Source organism: Lolium rigidum, chromosome 4, assembly GCF_022539505.1.
Source record: "Lolium rigidum isolate FL_2022 chromosome 4, APGP_CSIRO_Lrig_0.1, whole genome shotgun sequence".
NCBI lineage: Eukaryota > Viridiplantae > Streptophyta > Magnoliopsida > Poales > Poaceae > Lolium > Lolium rigidum.
Window position 1 is genome coordinate 125,408,643 of NC_061511.1, and position 14,431 is coordinate 125,423,073.

Genomic DNA, 14,431 nt, shown 5'->3' on the forward strand with positions numbered 1-14,431 from the left:
TACTCGGCCCGGTTGGCTCGAGCACCGTGGCCGGCGCGGACCGGGTGGGCCGGCTGGCCTCCCCTTTTCTTTTTCTTTTTCTTTTTTCTTTTCTCCTTTTCCCCTTTTCTTTAATAGCGAATGCTCCCGAACTCCGATTCGAATGAAACCAGTTTTGTTTGAAAGGTAACAACAAATGCTATCCTATAGAAAGTGAAAAACACAATAATCTATAGGAGGGGATTTTATCACGAATATAAAAGGTAGAACCTTATATCATGAATAACCGGTAAAATCACCCAACCTTGAAAATGCCATAGAAGAGTCATACGAACTCCATTTTCGATGAACTTGGGCTTGTTGTAAAGATAGCAACAAGCTCAAGAACCTCACACAGAGAAACACCAAGAAGCAATAGGGATATGAAAAGTATGCAATGGATTGAGCTTCCTAAGACGATGTGATCAAGTTACCTAACCGAAAGCCCATCTTGATAGTGCGGCTATCTATCCTATAATGCGGTCTCCCAACAACCACCTTGAGACCGGTAAAAGGAAAACCTAACAAGGCCATACCTTTGCCTTGCGCATCCCGCTTGATCTTGATGATAGCTCTTCACGCTCCACTCAAGCCGGAATACCTCACTTGATCATTGTTGATGTTCCCCCATACACCATGATGGGAAAGCTCCATTGATGCATATCTTCACAAGTCCAATATCACCAAATGGACGACAAGCTTCAAGCATATGATCCACTTGAGATTCTCATCTTGAACTTGCCCGACTCAACCTTGTATCTTCGCATACTCTATCATACTATCTTGAGGTGTATAAACAATTCTTCACTTGGAATTAAGCTCTCAAGATCTTGATCATCCATTGCTTATCACATAAGATAGAGTATACTATATATGGAAAGTGACATGCACGTTTGGAACCTGGAACCGCGCACCTAGTTTTCCAAAAAATGAAAACATGTTATTTGAAAGTTTTTAAAAATTTGAAATAATTTTTTGCATGTACATATTATGTTAATACTTACTTATGTAAATTTTCACAAAAAATATTATTATATGTGGCCTACACGAAAATAGCAAAATATCCAAATGACATTATAATATTTAGATTTGTACTATTCACATGAATAGGAATTTACATTTTATCATTTTTGTGTAGAACACACACAATCGTTTTTTCCCGTGAAACTTACACAAGTAAGTATCAACAGAATATGTACATGCAAAAAAATATTTCATTTTTTTTGGGAACTACAAATAGCTTTTTTGAATTTTTAAAAACTGGGTGCGTGCAGACCGAGGTTCTGTTTGGCATTTCCGATATGGAAAGATGCTAAATTGTTCCAATTTTATCGCTTTGCGATTGATCTTTTTTCCCGGGATGACACGCAAATTTTAATGAGGTGAATAATATATATGGAAAGATAATAAATTGTTCATACTTTATCGCTTGACCATTGATCTTTTCTGCGGGATGACGTGCAGATCTTAATGAGGTGAATACTATATAAGTATACGGAAAGATACTAGTAAATTGTTCCAACTTTATCGTTTGGCGATTTGATCGTTTCGGATGACACGCAAATCTTAATGAGGTGCATACTATGGAAAGATACGAAGTAAATCATTCCATTTTTATTGCTTAACCCTTCTGCACGGCACAGCGGGTAATTTATACCACCGGATCTCCTTCTCTCAATCTCCCTTTATATAGGACTCGTGCGGGACTCGTGCGGTTGATAGAAAATCATCAATCCTGTACTAACTCATATTTTCTCATCCATCAACAAGCTTAGATCAAGTAGCGTTGTACGAGCCTACGAGGATGTACAAGTACACGATCCGCATCATTGCGCTAGTCTTACTGTTTCTACATCTGGTGTGCTCTGCTACGCTCGCTCATGGTAAGTAGTGAATCTATATTTTCGATTCTTTTAGTCGTTCAAGCTCAATAATTTAGTCCATGGGTTATGCAAATGTAGCACTTATAGTTCTCAGAGTGTGTATCCCCTGTCTTTTGTTTCTTGTCCCATCTGTTGCTTTTTGTTGATCAGTCCAAAAAAAAAATGCATAACAATTGTTTATTTGTTCTTCTATAGGCCGAATCGCCAACATGGGTAACGAGAAGATCAATGTTCCAGATACGTTGTGCTTTGTTCCGAGAGGTTGCAAAGACACTTGCTACTGTTGCATGGCAAATAATTATTGCTACGATACTAGGGAGGAGTGCAAGGCGGTCTGTGAAAGAGCCACTACCGAAGACAGAGTTGCTACGAGAGCTCCACCTTCTTTTCCTTTATTTGTCCGAGGTCATAACGGTTGATGCGCGGAAAGATAGTTTGTAACAAGAATAATAAACTAGTAGTTGCTTTGATTTGAATCGTTGCATTTAAACTTTTGCAAATTACTGTGTGAGGATCCATGTTTTAGTGAAACCTTAACTAAAATTAAGTACTCGGCTAATATTGAGTTCCACATAAGAACTCCATCTTCATTTATTCTTCTTGATCATATCACATATATATCTTCAAATCGATGATCTTGATGCCAATACACAAGGTGTATCTTTATCTTCATGGCATCCATACTTGAATCCAACACATGAATACAAGTAGTACCTATGGAATATTCCTTCATATAAATTTAATGAAAACATTAGTCCATAGGGGTTGTCATTGATTACCAAAACCACACATAGGGGCAATACACCCTTACAATCTCCCCCATTTTGGTAATTGATGACAACCACAATAAAAGGGTTTATATAATGAATATTAGAGACAAGTACGCAACTTATCCGAGAATAAGTTGTATACAAGAGGTTGTATGGGAGCGGTGTTTTGGAATATGGGTGCATATGCTCCCTATATTTTGAAATACATTTTACGTACATTTTAATTTTTTTAAAAAAATTAACAAAAAATTCATACGTACATCTTCATGTGCTACGCGCTCACAAAGTCGTTTCATAAAAAATCGACTTATCATGTGACGTATGTAAAAAAGATAAAATTCAGTGCTAAAAATAATGCTTTTCACAAGATAAAGTTTCTCCTTTTTACATAGACCACAAAAAACATTGGTTTTTCGTGAAACTTGGAGAATGCACATACATTATGGAGATGTACATGTAGGATTTTTTATCCAAATTTTTTAACATTTCAAAATATGTTTTTTTGGTAGAGGGAGCATACGCACCCAGGAGCCGAACTGAATTTCTGAGGTTGTATTTAATATGGTCAAGTAACACAAAGCTACTATCACATATCAAAACCAACTCTACTCACACAACTACAACTAATGCGAGGGATGTGAGTAGAACCAATATATATAGAGCAAACTCCTCCACAATGTATGCACGTGTGATGAACATGAATTCATTGCATACATTGTCAAGATTAATCTTTGGGACAATTTCCACTATATATATACAACCATGCAAGACATAAATATGGAATGCATGAGAGAAAAAACACTTAAGCACAAACCAAATTTAAGTATAAAACCATTCCCTTAAACCCTCTAAACTTCTCCCCCATTGCCATCGAGTGCCAAAATGGGTGAAAATTTTAGAAAGCCAATATAATGTGAGATCCTCCCCAAAGTGTGCATATTTCTCATAATTTGAGTGGGATCAAATGCACATATCCATGAAGGAAGTCAAACTATATTGAGGATCAAAGATTGCATAAGAATAACATGATGGAGAAAGTTTTCACAAATAAAGCAAGCAATCAAAGATCCAATTGGACAAACAAAGATATCATGATAAGAGAGATATAGTGCATTGAATAAAATAAGGAAGCTCCCTAAGGTTCGTGCATAATTTATAGTGTTTGCATTTGAATACAATATGCACAAACATGAAATCCTTACTCCCTCTATATCATTTAGAACACAACCAAGATAAAAATAATATGCTTATCAAGAATAACTTGAGTCCAACAATTACGAGATATGAGTGCATGAAGAAAAACAAATAAACCAAGCACTCATAAATCTTCTTTACCAACACCACTAAAAACAAAGGGATAAAAGATGGTCGGCAAAGAACAAGGATATCAAGGTGATGGATTAACGCTCTTATGTATATGAGTTTCTAAAGTGGACAAAGTGATCCATAAAGAAACATGCACACACAAGAGGTTAACAAAATAGATAAGACAAGATATCCAAGATGAAGTCATAAAATATACCAAAAGATGTTTGCTTAAGAAGCATATATAGCCTATGGCTCCAATTTTCACTTATGGTATATGAATGAACTTCAACCAAGTTAAATCTCAAAAACATCACAACTAACAATAAGGGAAGTAAAGCTAGTTGGAATGTTTTGAGAGAGGCAACAAGTATCATAAATAGGGATTTATTTCGAACCTTTATCAAAATTGCACATAAGAGTTCTTTGAGGAATTGATATGCAACAAATTGCTAGAGGGCATATTTGGGTAGGTGAATCATAAACATGATTTTTATATATCCCCAACGTATGCATCTTCTCAAATTACTCAAATGTACAATAAGAAGTTTTATTTAAAAGGATTTTCAATAACCGCAATCATTTCAAAATAAAGAACTTCATGCCAAGATGCAACTTCCAAGAGGTTGCATGCTATATGAGTATGCATGAATAAGATACTTGTTACCGAGATAGCAATGGCATGATGTAGTAGATAAGAGTTCATCGATCATCCTAGCTTGTCTCCAATTCTCATATGGTGACATCACCTTCCTTATAGATGAGGCAAGCCTCCATTGCATCTCCAATGTACCTAAAACAACATTCAAGTACATCTTGGTCCCCAAACTCATTGGGTCCAACATGGTTAGACTAACCACAATATATAGGACACACTCCATATAAATATGTGCATATTTAGATGAAATTTGAATTTCATGCACATCTTAGCCATTTAGGATTTGATGGAGTATACCCTATATAATGGATCAAAGAAAGCAAACATGCTACAAATATAAACAAAATACATATAAGCACGCATAAAGCCTTTAAAGATCCAAGAAAGATATACTTTGGACAAAACACCAAATTAATTGAAGAAGGCATAAAGATGTGACCAAACAAATTTGTTGTCCAAAATATATCAAAGACGCAAATCACAAAAGATTTGTTCAACAAAATTCAACAAATGAACTAAGAAGAAACCATTGAGCATAAAAGATGAAATAAAGCAAACATGCTCAAAGATTTATCTCATTCAACAAATAAAGCATGGAAGAAGGAATGAGATAGCAAAACTCCCAAAATAGCAAGGTTCGAACAAACAAACCAAACCCTCTACCCTTTTCACAATGGCACAATGTACCGTAAAGAAAAGGTTTGTCTTCCAAAACAAATACTTGATATGAATCAAGAGAATTTATCAAAAGATTTTTCAAAGGGACAAGGAAGACACATGGGAGCAACAAAGATTTGTTGGAAATAAAATAAGGCAATAAGAAGCAATCCAAGGTGAAGATGATCCAAAAATTCAACCACATACAAGGTTATCAATTGTCAAAGACTATGAGTATATTGGAAATAATTTCCGGTGGAGTATTGATGATGATAGTAAGGATCAACTTCACAATAAAAGGCATAGGATAAGTATATAGAATTAAGCGCTATGCACGGATGAAGATTCTTGATAGCTTCAAGTAGTCAAACAATCACGCACGGCAATGATTAGAATAACTTGAAGCAATCGGTATCCCAAATAAGATATAGAGATATGTATTTTAGGAAAAACCGTACCAAGAATTTCTTACTCAAACAAGAATCCATAAGATGAGCAATAAAAGCTTTTCAATAGAAGTGGAGCTTGTTTGAGCAAACATGCCACCTAGGAACAAGATAATTAAGAGCATCAACTCCAAGTGGCATAACCTCATATGTTCACATTTTCTAGGCTTGTGATATGTACAAAACATATTACTCCCCCATAATGTGATAAAGCATTTCTTCTAATCAAGAGGCAACTAAAATTCGACAAGAGATGATTAATCGACATTAGAATTTGAATTTCTCATGAGTATGACACACCACATAGTGACTAGACAATCTTGCAATATCAATACTAAGTGGATACCCATGTACACACATTTTAGAGAAAGAGAGATGCACAATGCATATCACTCCCCCAAAATGGGATGTTCCGTTAATCACTCAAAGAAGGCCAAATAAGATGTCATCAAGATGCTTAGGCTTACAACAATACACAAGTATATGATGAGTCAAACAAACATACTTGAGTACACAAGCTAGATAGGTAAGTAAGACACAACACATACACAAACATATTTGGTACAAAACCAAACATGCAAAGGGGCAAGTAACTTACAATAAATATGATGAGTTGAAGTATAAGTTACCGCAAAGAGGAACATTGGATATAAGATATAGATGATAATCCATACGACTTGGCTTGGTCAAAATATAATATATGAAGATCCCTTAATTCTTCATGAAGTAGCCAAGTCTCCAATGACCTCCACATGCACCTATTGATCAGGTTTGAGCTTGTTGGTCCCCAACCAAGTTGGGTCCTAAGAGGTTAGTCACAATATGCTTGGCAACCCAAATGGTCCTTTTCTTGAGACCACTTTGAGTTCCAACAAACTTGGCAAACACATTGCGATCCTTATCCTTACCAAGAGAATAATCATCATCAACAATGATATGGTTGGATAAGGTACCACTTAAACATGTAGAAGCAAAGTGCCCCTTCTCATGGCATAAGTAGCAAGTGTTCCCCTTTCTCTTATTTATTGAATTCTTCTCTTGGGGAACTTTATCTTGATTCTTCTTGGGAAGTGGCCTATCTTCAACTTGAGGTCGAGCATGAGCTTGACCTTGACCTTGTGGCCGTTTCCCTTGTTATTTCTCACTCAAGTGCTTCTTCTTCTTCAATGGGCATGACCTAACATGATGCCCTTCAACCTTGCACTTGAAACAAACCAACTTGGCCGGATCCTTGACTTTGTCTTGGCCCTTCTTCTTGTTGTTCTTGCTCTTGGACTTGTTCTTTTTATTGGAGTTGAATCCAAGTCCACTCTTGTCATTGGGGGATTGTTTCACACTTAGCATCTTGTCAAGTGCGGATTTCCCTCCATGACGCTTTTCCGAATCTTTCTTCAAAGAAAGGACTTGGGCCTCAAGCTCTTTGATTTCCTCTACATGGTTAGTAGAAATACAAGTACTAGAGGAAGTAGAAGCTTCATTGTTAGAGCAACAAGGCAAAGCAAGTAATCCAACACTAGGTGTATCACTAGTTTGACTAGATGTACTACTAGGACTAGCACATGGCAAAATAGCATTTTGAGTTGAGGTTGTGCTAATGTCCACATGAGGCTCACAAGATACTACTTTAGTGATACTTGCCTCATGAGCTAACTTTAGCTCATCGTAGGAAGTTAGAAGATCCTCAAGAGAGTGTGAGAGCGTTTTATTGCTTTCTTCCAATTCCCTACAATTGCTAGTTAGCCAATCAAGTTGAGCCCTTAGCTCAACATTCTCCTTTAAGAGAGATGCTTCACAAGAAGTAGAGTTAGTAGCACAAGCATCAACAATAGATTTTTCATTTTCAAGCTCATAGGATTCAATTTTTTGTCTAAGCATAAAGTTCGTATGCTTCTCATCTTTTAACTCTTGCTTGAGGAGTTCAATTCTTAGTCTCCTATTTTCAATATGAGATTCTGACTCCACTATGGTTTCCTTGTATTTATTCAAGGTTTCCATAGAGTGTTCGAGATTTCCACGAGCTTCTTTATTACCATGGGGAGAAGCATATACCATTCTCATATCATGCAACAAAGTATTGTATTCTTCATCATTATCATCATCATCACTCTCATCATTAGAGGAAGTGTTAGGAGTCAAAGTAGGAGATACCTTTTATCCATTTGCCATAAGGCACATGTGCATACCGGAGGATGAAGATGAAGATATTCTTCAATCCTCATTTGAAATCATGTCTTGATCCATAGAGTGTTCGGTTTCCTCTACATTGTTAGTCAACAAACAACTAGAGGAAATAGAAGCATTTTGATTATGGGAGCAAGACAAGGCAAGCATATCATCATGAGATCTATGTAAGCAATTTACACATGATATGCAAGGATGTGGTGACCCTGCATACCACTGCATGTTGTAGTATGCCAGTCGTTGATATAACATTCACGAAGTACCATTCCGCAAATATTACATCCCTCAGAGTAGTACAACAGAACATAGCAGGTCCATAACTCATTCATTTATTATTACAAACATAATATACATATCGTCTCGGAGCTCCTCTTGGGTCCTAAGAGGATTACTCCTGGGTTCGAGACGAACCCAACTTAACTTACAATATAAAAGTCTTAATAAGTGGTACATTTATTTCAACGAGCAGTGAAGTACTAGAAGTTCGTACTGCTCGGTTACTACTACTCTCTATTGGTCTAAGCTTGTTCTCCACCGGAACCCTCCCCGGTTCCGTAGACTATAAGGTAGTCTACACCTTCGACACCTCCAGAGAGGTCTGGTTCTTCATAGCCGATGATGTCGACTCCTTCAGGGTTGTCGTTGTCCTCCTCCAAGTGGTTCGGACAATCTAGCAGGGGATTTAAGAGTGGTATGAGTACGAGCGTACTCAACAAGTTCATTATAGAAAAGAGGTGTTTAATGCACTAGCTACGATACTAGACCGAGAAAGTCTAATACCAATGCAAGTTTTGATAAACATTTCTTCAAGAGGTTGCTTTTATTCTGAAGAGCTATGTCCGTCAGCCTTCACCGGTTTACTAGAACTTCATGGAGTTCCTTTCCGGCAGCGTTCGCAGTTCCAAATCCCGGAACAGGGAATGACAGGTCACGATTCATTACACTCTGCAGAGGTGTGTTGCTTTACCCATAAGAGATCTTAACCTTGGTGCCAACCGGGCAGCTTTCCTGTGCACACTTCCTATGGTGTGAGGCCCGGTATAAGGTCTAACCAATCATGTTCCTCCGCTACCTCGAACACCCACCCTTTGTTGCAATCTCCGACCCTGGGTCCACGCCGGTTCACTTACACCAATTAAGGATGGGCCCCGACCACGACGACAATGCAGGGCTCTACCATACATTCCTACGCCGACAGTTGCAACACATCATAGACCTCATTACCGTGGGGACTTCTACGGGTTCCCCCTGCATCTTGTCTCTCGAGATCAAGTGCACCCAGTAATGAGCATCCGTTGATGAACGAGAGGTGGAAACACTTTTGACTATTCCGTCCCACTCCGGATCTTATGATTAACATGGGTATTACGGCACAAGAATCACTGAACGACATTTGTTGTTTAATCCTAGATGGATATAAACCCTTGCAATGGAATCTCCACCATATCAACACAACCATTGTTCCATTGCCAACCACATAGTCATATTCATAGTTATGAAAATAGTGGTTTTGGTTTTTATGCAATAATGATAATCATAGTACTTTGCAAGTAATTTGATAAAGATACTCAAATGACATGAGCAAGCGATGAACTTGCCTGAATAGTGCAAAGTGTTGCAGTTGGATGGTGTGGACTGACCCTTGTCCTCTGTTGCTGAAAAATAGCATCATTGTCCAATAAGGGCAATGGTTAAAGAAGCATTGATGCATGATTCCAATTTTAGGGTTTGTTCCCCTTCCGATGTCGTTATTATTTCATGTGAGAGGTTAATACTAAGAATAATTTGGAGATACTCTATTTAGGGCAAATACAACCTTGAAATGTTGTCAAGGTGTTTTTAAAGTCCAAAAGAATTTATCGACTTATTTTCATTATTGAAAATAAAATATGTGATTTTAAATAATTATTCTAATCTTCAAATTTGAACTTATTATTGTTAATCTTCAAAAATTCTACTTCATATTTTATTATGATAGAGTTTTTTATACTGAGTGGTTTTCATATTTTTAATTATTTTTTTAGAGCTAGGAAACATGTATTGTGCATTTTCAAAGTTTCTGTATTTTAAATGAATTGTGAAATGACAAAAATGCCCCTGGGCCCACCTGTCAGGGTGGCCCAGCGGTTAACCCTAACCCGAGCCGCACTTCCGGCTCGGTCGGACGCACCCGTCCCCTTCTCCTTCTCCCTCGCGAACCCTAGCTCTCCTCTCTCTCTCTCTCGCGACGCCGTGGTCGCCTGCGCCGTCGCCGAATTACTCCGACCGCCACCGGCCATCCCCACCGGCGAGATTGGTCGCAATCGAACGGCCGCACGACGGCGCACCGATCGGTCCACGCCGATCTGTGTTTCCTCGCCGTCACCGCTCTCCCCCAACACCTCTGCGACATGGCCGTGGGGGTTCCGCGGCGATCTCGTCGTTGCCGACGAACCTGGCACCGTGGCGTGGCCGTGTGCCTCGCCATGGTTGCGCTGGAGCCCCTGCGCCTCGGCGACCGCCTGGCTTGGCCATGGCTTGGCGCTGCCGTGGCCAGGCCGTGCCGCCACGGTGACGCCGTGGTGCTACTCCAGGTTAGTGCCCCCGTTCTCCTCCTTTCTCTCCTCCTCCTCTTCGTCTAGCTCTGTCTACTGGCCTGCTTCCCCTCATGGAGATGCTGGCCCTGCCGATGGGCTCTGCGCCATGCTCGTCTTGGTGCTGTCTTGATGCGCTAGCTGCTGCTGCCTACACGCGCCATGGCTGCAAGCTGCTGTGCTTGTGCTACGGCTTTGCTTATGCTATTTGCTGTGCTGCTGCTGCCACTGATACGGTGGATCCAAAGAGATCCACCTAGATTGATGCCCGATCTTTCACAGCGAGAACCTGGGGTAGAGATTCCTCCCAACAACGCGATGAACGCAGCCTGGAGAAGAGGGAACGAATCCAGCAAGCAACGGATCGATGAACGATACGCCTCAAACCAAGAGCTAGACAATCCTTGATGAACACAAGAACCTTCGCAGCGGATAATAGTATAGATAAACGGCAGCGCCGTACCCACGGAGGGATGATACACGTGAACACACGCAATGGGGAAAACCCTAATCTTGAGAGTAAACTTGAACTACTCTAAACCCTAGCCGTGCCATCTCCTTATATGAGAGGGAGAGCTGGCCGGCCGGCCCCCTTATTGGGCCTAACCTAGTTCGACTTGGACAGGCCCAAGTCAAACATACTCTATTAAAACCCTAGATGGCCCACAGCATGACCTGGCTACATTATTTCCTAACATAGAATGAATGACACAACCTTAGACTTAATTATTACATGGCGTAGGTCGTCCTAGCGTGTCACTCCTGAATCCTCGATGGCGTACCACCTAGGTTGGTGGAGTCCTGAAATTGGGCTCCACATAGGCCTCCGTGCCCATATCATCCTCCCCCCTTCAAGAAGCGTTGTCCCCAACGCGTGAGGGTCTTCTGGAAAAGGTGACGTGATATGAACATAACATGTCCTCGCCGTCCTCAAGTCTTGCTTGCCTTCCACACCACATCCTCCCTCGCGGCCTTCTTGACTTGATACAGGACTTGTCGCCTCCTTTCTTCTCCACATGAGCTTGGACTTCGGCGCCAATTCCTTCTTCTTGCGAGGTTTTGATGGACCCTTGTGTCGCTGCACATGACCCTGCACAAGATGTGTAATTCCTGGGCCACATAGATGTCTCACACGTCCATCCTTGCCTCGATGCATCCGCGGTGTCGCGGAAAACTGGACAGTACTCCTAGCACGGTAGTGCCGCTGCCCACCATCTCCACTGACGCGCTCCGCTACAGCCGGTCTAGACGCCGGTTGACCGGGTATGCGACCGGTCGATCCGGTTGTGACCGGGTCTGGGACCGGATCCTGACCGGGACGTCGCAACGTCTCACAGAACACGCTCCGGTCGGCATCAGCGCATAGGCCGGTCTGAACCGGGCTCACCCGGTGCCTGGTCCGGTTGGACCGGGCCTGTGACCGGTCTGAAACACCATCAGCACTGGCTTCGCTAACCTTCTCGCCTCCCACTCCCCCCACGCGCATTTGCGCCATATGTACTGGAACATCATCAGCACAAACATCATCAGTCTGTATACTAGCATCAACACAAAGCTGGAGCTGTAGCACATGCTTGCAACATCCACATCAACAACAAGTGTAGCTTCATCCGGCTTGTCACCAACAAGAGCGGCTTGTCATCTACGAGGCTTGGCTGAAACATCACCAACATCAATGTTCGGAACATCATGCACCTTATGCTGCACATTAGGCTTGTGCAACTTCTCCTTACGCACCACTAACTCCACATCGGACTTGATATGATCATCACCCATAGGCTTCAAAGTCCGCTGTTTGCCACCATGCATAAACGAATATATATTTGCTCGCCCAGCATGTGTCACATTGCGATCATACTGCCAAGGACGCCCAAGTAGCAATCCGCACACCTCCAATGGCAACACATCGCAATCGATCTCATCAACATAGTCTTCAACTGTAAATGGCACACGCACCTTGTGAGTAATCTTCAGCATACCACAGCTATTCAACCACTCAAGACGTTTAGGTTCAGGAAGACGCCATGTAGACAACCCCAACGCTGTCACCATCGCCTTGCTAATGCCATTAGTACAGCTACCACCATCAACCATCAACTTGCAAGCCTTGCCCTTGATAAAGCACCGAGTCTGAAACAAACTCCATCGTCTGAACCTTGTCAAGCTGTCTTGCAAGCATCATCTTGTACCTTCTTGAGTTGCATATTCAGCCCGCTCAATGGTACATCTTCCTCAACAGTCACAGTAGTGCTCTTGGTATCAGAGCCAGGTTTCCTCTCCTCTGAAGATTTCACCTCGACCTTAGTGACTCTTGGTAGTGGAAAAATCTTATTACTAGTAATTATGCACTTGTCCACTGCCTCTATTGCATGTACAACTCGGGACGACTGCTCACTATCCTCCATATACGGTAACACGAAACCATTACGAAGAAAAGTTTTGTAATCCTCCCAAGTTTCAGCAAATTCACCTCTGTCAATCGCATCCCACCAATAAGCATACAACTCTTCGTCCACACGCCGGTGAGCAAGAATATATGCATCATAACCGAGTGAACTTTCCTCCATATCGGCGACAACGAGTGAAACCCAATTCCATGTTCCTTTCCCAATGTTCATATTCCTCAACAGTCGCATCATGGTGTAAATACCACTTTAGTTTGGACAAATGATGTTGTACGCCCTTCCGTATGTCAAGGTAATCATTGAACACATAACCGGCCTTCGTGCCATGCAAACACCGTATGCCACGCACATCGTCTGCAAATGAATCAAGAACATCATCAACAGCATGAACCCGCATCACCGGAGAATCCACCGCAGCAACAGGAGAAACCGCCGGAGGAAAAACCGCAGCAGTCTGAGCCAGTCCGGCCCAGGGCCCGGTTAGACCGGCCTCCAGACCGGCCAGCCCGGTCCCTGGCCCGGTTGACCGGCCGCCAACCGGATGCGTCGGACCGGAACACAACCGGACAAATTTTTGCGAACTTCCCGGTTTGCCGCCCGGTTGACCGGGTTCTACGCCAGGCAGCCCGGTCACTGGCCCGGTTGACCGGATTTCATACCAGGTTTTTCCTGGTCGCGAAATTCGTCTTCTTCCCGATTACGGTCGCGATTTTTCGCGATTTTGACCTCCGAAACAGCCATGGATGACCTCCAAACTACACCAAACAACGCCAAACTTCCTCCAACCAACCTCCTTCGACCGAGAGCCAAACTCCTCCGATCTTAGAGCTAATCTTCTCCGATGCAAACCGATCAAAGAGATCGATCAACAACACCTCACCGTGAGCAACCCAGAAAGCTGATACCACATGATGTAGGAGGAACCCAGTGGATCCTCCTAGTTGATGCCCGATCTTTCACAGCGAGAACCTGGGGTAGAGATTCCTCCCAACAACGCGATGAACGCAGCCTGGAGAAGAGGGAACGAATCCGGCAAGCAACGGATCGATGAACGATACGCCTCAAACCAAGAGCTAGACAATCCTTGATGAACACAAGAACCTTCGCAGCGGATAATAGTATAGATAAACGGCAGCGTCGTACCCCCGGAGGGATGATACACGTGAACACACGCAATGGGGAAAACCCTAATCTTGAGAGTAAACTTGAACTACTCTAAACCCTAGCCGTGCCATCTCCTTATATGAGAGGGAGAGCTGGCCGGCCGGCCCCCTTATTGGGCCTAACCTAGTTCGACTTGGACAGGCCCAAGTCAAACATACTCTATTAAAACCCTAGATGGCCCACAGCATGACCTGGCTACATTATTTCCTAACATAGAATGAATGACACAACCTTAGACTTAATTATTACATGGCGTAGGTCGTCCTAGCGTGTCACTCCTGAATCCTCGATGGCGTACCACCTAGGTTGGTGGAGTCCTGAAATTGGGCTCCACATAGGCCTCCGTGCCCATCAAATTGGTCGACCGGATT